General features: G+C 41.9%; 1 protein-coding gene and 1 pseudogene across 1 annotated transcript in view; one reads left to right on the top strand and one right to left on the bottom strand.

Annotated features, from left to right (window-relative positions):
* The window catches only part of CNBD1 (cyclic nucleotide binding domain containing 1), a 531230-nt gene that overhangs the window by 226517 nt on the left and 297509 nt on the right, over nucleotides 1-7204 (top strand). The window lies entirely within an intron of this gene.
* Nucleotides 5064-5803, bottom strand: LOC105004546 (annotated as a pseudogene).

Below are 7204 nucleotides of genomic sequence, written 5' to 3'. Positions count from 1 at the left end.
CTTCACATTCCAGGATGTCTGGCTCTAGGTCAGTGATCACACCTTTGTGATTATCTGGGTCATGAAGACCTTTTTTGTACAGTTCTTCTGTGTATTCTTGCCATCTCTTCTTAATATCTTCTGCTTCTGTTAGGTCCATACCATTTCTGTCCTTTATCAAGCCCATCTTTGCATGAAATGTTCCCTTGGTGTCTCTAATTTGCTTGAAGAAATCTCTAGTCTTTCCCATTCTGCTGTTTTCCTCTATTTCTTTGCACTGATCACTAAGGAAGGCTTTCCTATCTCTTCTTGCCATTCTTTGGAACTCTGCATTCAGATGCTTATATTTTTCCTTTTCTCCTTTGTTTTTTGCTTCTCTTCTTTTCACAGCCATTTGTAAGGCATCCCTAGACAGCCATTTTGCTTTTTTGCATTTCTTTTCCATGGGGATGGTCTTGATCCCTGTCTCCTGTACAATGTCATGAACCTCATTCCATAATTCATCAGGCACTCTATCTATCAGATCTAGGCCCTTAAATCTATTTCTCATTTCCACTATATAATCATAAGGGATTTGATTTAGGTCATACCTGAATGGTCTAGTGATTTTCCTTACTTTCTTCAATTTAAGTCTGAATTTGGTAATAAGGAGTCATAATCTGAGCCACAGTCAGCTCCTGGTCTTGTTTTTGTTGACTGTATACAGCTTCTCCATCTTTGGCTGCAAAGAACATAATCAATCTGATTTCGGTGTTGACCATCTGGTGATGTCCATGTCTTCTCTTGTGTTGTTGAAATAGGGTATTTGCTATGACCAGTGCATTTTCTTGGCAAAACTCTATTAGTCTTTGCCCTGCTTCATTCCATATTCCAAGGCCACGTTTGCCTGTTACTCCAGGTGTTTCTTGACTTCCTATTATTAGATGGTAAAGAATCCACCTGCAATGTGGGAAACCTGGGTTCGTTCCCTAGGTTGGGAAGATCCACCAGAGGAGGGCATGGCAACCCACTCCAGTATTCTTGCCTGGAGAATCCTATGGACAGAGGAGCATGGTAGGCTATAGTCCATGGGGTTGCAAAGAGTTGGACACGACTGAGTGACTAAGCATAACACATATATATATACATTTTGATAAATCTGAAAATAGCAAGTAAATATCAAAAGTGCCTAGTGGGAAACAACAGGAAAGAAAACCCTTCACACCAGTGGATGAGTTGATGTCAACTGGAATTGCAGAACGCAGGCTGAAGGTAGCCGTGATAGGTGGCCATCTTGGCCAAAGTCAACAGATACATTGGTATCCCACATTATGACCACCCTGCTACCTGGAATAATTAACAACTGCCTACATATAGAGATACATTTGATTTCTTTGTACATTCTGCAGAGTGCAGCAGACGGTGCTTTGGCTGACATAAAAGACACTTATTGACGTTCTTCCCTTGCTCTTCCAAATCTCCTTTCTCAAGTGCCTACACGCCGGGGCCTTTGCCTGGTGACTTGACTGGATTCCCAGGGCCACTCTTCCTGTTAAGCAAGCTCAGGCTGGTCAGAGGGATCTCAAGATCCTTAGAGTTTGGAATTCTGAAGTTTTTATAATGGACATATTTTCATTCCTAGCACATTTGTCTATTTTTCCTTTCACTGTGCAAAGCAGTTTGATTTTTCTAAGTTAAAAAACTGTTTGGCATGGATAAAGAGCTGTGATTTCTCTCTGTAATACATCTCATAAAGTTGGAGTAAACGGAAGTTGGCCATTCATTCTCCTTGTCAATCACATAAGCTTTGAATCACATAGATGAATTTCAGATTCACTAATTACTGCATTATATTATGATGAGCATGTAACTAAACTTATACTTTTTTTTTTTTAATTCTACAATTTGGTCGGCGAGGTGTAATAGGTTTTTATACAAAATGTAATGAGTTATTGTGTATCAAGTGCTTAGGGTAGTGTCCGATCCTCAGAAGGTAAATAGAGTATACCAAAAGTGTTATTCATTTGGCCCTAGGCTTCATCCCTCTTGGGTCAAACTGCTTGGCGTATAATATGGAGTCCACACTTTAGCAGTCTGGACTTTGGATAAGTTATGTAACATCTCTCTGGTTCAATTTCCTCTTTTGCTACGAGGGGTTCATAATAAGATCTAGGCTTTAGGTTCATGAGAAGATTAAGTAAGTAAAGCTCTTAGAATGGCTCTAGATAATCCTGAACCCTCAGTAAGGATTTCTGATGAAATGGATTATATAGTATATCAAAATTACTGGCACTGTGGTGTTGTCAAAGGTATCATGGGAAACTGGGTGAAGCTTATGCTCAATAGCAGGTATAGCGATTGTTAAGATAAACTGGGGAGCTGGAGAATCGGTCCAAAGACAGATGCCTGTCGTTACACGGTAAAGCCATAAATACTCTGGTATTATATGTAAAGACTTTTTACTCTGAGACGAGTGCCTAGTCTAATCAGTTCATAGCACTACATAACGATCGTCAGCATAATATCAATTTAAGAGTTTACATTAAATAAACTTTCTGGAGTTAAAGAGAGTGAGCAAAAACTAAAACAGAAGCATTCCTTAGCAAACACCTTCATTGTTAAGCAAGTTACATTTTGCAGAAAATAACATACCTCATTTCCCACACAATTTAATAGCCTGCCAGCTATCATTTAGCAGGATCAAGCTATACATCTTTTATACAATTTGAGGAAGGCTTACGGCAACTTATTACTTCTTTCACTTTTTAAAAAGTTTCTAGTAATCTTTTTTCCTTTGTAGTTAACAAGGTGCTAAACTCTAAGTTTTATAGTACAAACTGAGTGTATGATCTTGCCTGGTTTCCTTGGGTGTTTATTTGCATAGATTAGGAAGCATAGAATCAGTTCTAACAGTACTTGCCGTAATCCTTTCCAGTGTGTGACCCTTCAAACGATATCTTAGAATTCCAAGTGGCCTTTGTTAATTTGAATGAAGTAAAAGACTATTTTTTTTTTTTAGATTAGTCTAAAAGCTATACTTAAAAAAAAACACACACACATATATGTTTTTGGAATTTTCCTAAGATATAAAAAAATAGACTGATTCAGAAATTATTCTTCTAGCCCCTACATAAAGCAGAATTAAAGCATTGAGTGTTGACTGACGAAACGCAGCTTGGTGCAGTGGGAGACAGGGCTCTTGGCTGTGGGTGTTCTGTCCTTGTGGCTCTGTGAGGCACGAGTGGGATGGTAGCTGAAGGAACGCAAACTTCCACGTTTGCCTTCTTCTTGGAGATGGGACCAATCTCTGTCACGCCTTTTAAGGTTGTGTTGCTGGATGAATATCCATTCCATCTGCCATAGGATGAAAATTGCTCTTCTAGACAGTTTCTGATGACCTCTGAAGAGCACCTTCTGCAGTTAACCCCTGGCAGTTGGTCCATTTCTTCCAAGAATCATGGCTGTGCCAGAGCCACCACTAATCTGTTTCCTAAATTACTTATGCATTTCTGGCTGTTGGAGCCTTCTGTGATCAAGCAAGTGAGCTGGGCTACCTTATTACCACCAGTGATATAATAGGACTTACAAATCAAAGTGAGTGCTCATATTTTTAATATGTCAAAAAAACCCTATATACATCCCAACACAAGCAACAATAAGAGAATTCTTCTCCATGCCTTGGGTTCAATGGAGTAGTGTGCTAAGCGAAATATGTCAGATAGAGAAAGACAAAAACCACCCAATCCATCTTATATGTGGAATACAAAGATAACACAGCAAATCAAAAGTCAAAAAACAAGCTCATAGATAACAGACAACACATTAGTGGCTGCTGGAGGCAAGAGGTGGGGGTGGAAGAAATGAGTGAAGGGGAATCACAAAGTTAAAAAAAGGAAAAATCAAGACTGATTCACAAGTACATTCACAATTAAAATACATTATAAAAAAAGGTCAACCTAACCAATAATTTAAAAAGGTGAATTTAAAAGTGAGATAGTAGGGGATCTGGATCAAAATGGCAGAGTAGGAAGATCCTGAGCTCATATCGTCCCAAGGACACACTGAAACTGCAACCGCATATAAAACAACCATCTCTGAGACCAACCTGAAGACTAGCAGAACAGATTTCCTACAACTGAGGATATAAAGACAAGGCCACATCTGGAGGGGTAGGAGGGCCAGAGATGTGGTCGAGTCAGAATCCACACCCCAGGTGCAGTGACCCCAAAGCAGGAGGGTTATGAAAGCTGCAGAGGTCCCCCAAGGAACGAGACCTCTAACTGACCCCATGCTGGGATCCTTACCTGGGGAAACTTGCACTGGAAGATGAGTCCCCATAATCCTGCCTTTGAAAACCACGGGGTGTATATTTGGGAGAGCCTGAGAGCTGTAGGAAGCCCAGACTCTGCTCTTGATTCATACATAATCGCTTCAAGGCCCAGCACAGGGGCCATAGCTTGAAAAGCATTAGAATGAAGGGGAGATCCATTTGCTAATTTCAGGAAGTGAGCCAGAAAGGCAGAGATCTGCTGGGACTTTCTCCAGGGACAAAAATGCTAGCAGGCTCCTTTTTTTTGTTGTTTCATTTTGATCAGTCCTTCCACTTAGCTGGCCTGGTGCTGGTGGGCACCTTTTTCTCACTCTCCATCAAGGTAACTAACACCACGTGTTTAGCCCCAGCCCAGAATTCCTCTGAGGACCATCCCACCATACCGCTCACACTAGCCTCGAAAGTGACTCCCACCCCCACTCCACCGGGCAGGCCACGCTGACCAGGACCAGTGCGCTTTCAAAGTGGCTCCTGCTCCAGGTAGCCAACCTTTCTCCACTTAGTGGGAGCCTCTGCCAGCGTGAATCTCCCTCCAGAGTAGCTCCTGGCTTCTGGGACGCCAGTCCCCGCACCAGAGTTCTAGTACAGGTGTTATCGGATCTTGCAGCCAGTCCAGGGGCCAGTTCTGTGTTGTCAGCACATGTGCAGCAGTAGAAGCCAGGCCTGACAGACAACCATGTTGGAGGGGCGAGTCTCCCCCAGCTGCACAGTAGCAGTAGTTGCGGTTAAGCCCTGGAGCCAACCCCACCCATCAGCCTGCCTGAGGCAACCATAGCTAAACCACAACACTCTGAGATTCAGGAAAGCCACCACCAGTATACAGCAAATACACTGAAATCAGCCAGCTGCCACGTCAAAGACACAGCAGGCACCAGAGATGGCCTGGCTGAAGGTCTCAGGATCAGCACAGACATTTTCCATGTGGAAGCTGACATCAATGACATCAATACTTAGCTCTTTTGCGCATTCCTAAAGAAGCCTGCTAGTTTTGACTCTGGGGCCAAATTTCATACTGAGGTGGCAGACTGCTTTGGAATCATCGGTGGCAACCCACAAAACCGACTTTGCCTTTGGATATGCCCTGGCAACTTTTATCAGCTCAACTTCATTATCAAAAGTCGTCATCTGGATTCCATTATTGGCAGCATACTTAATCTGAGACACTTGCTTATAAGAATTCACATAGATAATCCTTTCTGGAGGCACCACGAGACTCTGCACCAGTTGTATCCCAGTCATGCTGGCACAGTCAAATCTTATTCCAGTGGAAGCTCAGGTCTTCACTGTGGTTCTGCTCTCATTGCACTTGACTGCATTAAAGGGGATGACCAGCAGAAGAGCTTTCAACCATCTCAATTATTTCTTTAGAATGTCTTCCTGGTCTGCCACGTAGAAAGCATCCTTATCATCAAAACAAGAAATTTCTTTTTTTTTTTTTTTGGTCCAGAATGTCTTTGCAGTAAAGCCTTTGATCAGGAAATGGCAGTCAAACTGTTCACTACCAAAGTTGTTCATAGTTGCTTGATGTCTTTCTGAAACACAGCAAAAACGAAAACTAAGAAATTTTAAAGACATTATTGCCAGCTTTTCACAAAAGCAGTTCTCCAGGAATTTCGAGTCCCACTGAAGATGCATGTGCCCTCAGTGCAAGGGAGGGAGTATTCTGACAAACACAGAATTCGTGGTTCATCTTAGAAGGCATGGGTACACCAGGCCGGCCCCACAGAGATGCAGGACCACAGGCTGCCCACTGCTCCGTCTCTGCTCCCATCAGCTCCTCATCCAGCCACTGCCCGCAGAGGGCTGCAAGCCCAAGCTGGCGCTGCAGGGCTGGCAGAGAGGTGTTGCTGGTGGACGCTGAGGAGACTGAACCTAAAGGGACTTTGGATGGACAAGAAAAGGCCATAACTGGAAATAAGAAAACAAGGAAAGAAGACTATCTCACTGATAAAAGCATATATACAGTAAAGGCAGTGGATCAACCATCTATAAATCGAGCATGACATTTAAAAGACAAACAAGTAAAATCATTAGACCTAAAATAGCTATGAGATACACACAAAAAAATGCAAAATAAGACACCAAAAGCATTAAATGATGGGGGAGGGCAGTAGAAAGTTGCTGCTTTGACAATGCACACAGATTAAATGACTATCAACTTGAAAATATATTGCTATACACATAGGTTGTTATATATGACCTTCATGGCAACCAGAAACCAAAAACCTATAACAGATGTGCAAAAAATAAAGGAAAAGAAATGTAAACATAGCATTAAAGAAAGTCCTCAAATCACAATGGAAGATAAAAGGAAACAGAAAGGGAGAGAGTAGAGCTGCAAAACCAATCAGACTACAAAGGACAAGCTGTAAATAATTACATTTGCTGTGCTTGATCATGTCTGACTCTGGGACCCCATGGACTGCAGCCCGCCAGGCTTCTCTGTCCATGGGATTCTCCAGGCAAGAACACAGGAGTGGGTTGCCATGCCCTCCTCTAAGTGATCTTCCCACCAGGGATCGAACCAAGGTCTTTGTATTGCTGGTGGATTCTTTACCATCTTAGCTACCAGGGAAGCCCAAGTATACTGGAGTGGGTAGCCTCTCTATTCTCCAGGGAAACTTCCAAACCCAGGAATTGAACTGGGGTCTCCTGCATTGCAGGAGACCAGCTGAGCTACCCAGGAAGCCCAAATAATTACGTAACTATCAACAATTGCTTTAGATGTAAATAGAATAAGTACTCCAATCAAAATACGTAGGGTAGATGAATGGATAAAAAAAAATAAGTAGCTTTTGTTATTTTGAAGTGTTTTTATACTCCTTTATTTTTACACAAATAGTAGTATAAAACTCATTTCCAAAATTGATTTTATATTTTTCTAAAATATGACACCTAAATACATAAATACATTGT

The sequence above is a fragment of the Bison bison genome, unplaced genomic scaffold (assembly GCF_000754665.1).
Source record: "Bison bison bison isolate TAMUID 2011002044 unplaced genomic scaffold, Bison_UMD1.0 scf7180017858048, whole genome shotgun sequence".
Taxonomy (NCBI): Eukaryota; Metazoa; Chordata; class Mammalia; order Artiodactyla; family Bovidae; genus Bison; species Bison bison.
The sequence above is the reverse complement of the archived record's forward strand: the minus strand, read 5'-3'. Positions and strand labels throughout refer to the sequence as shown.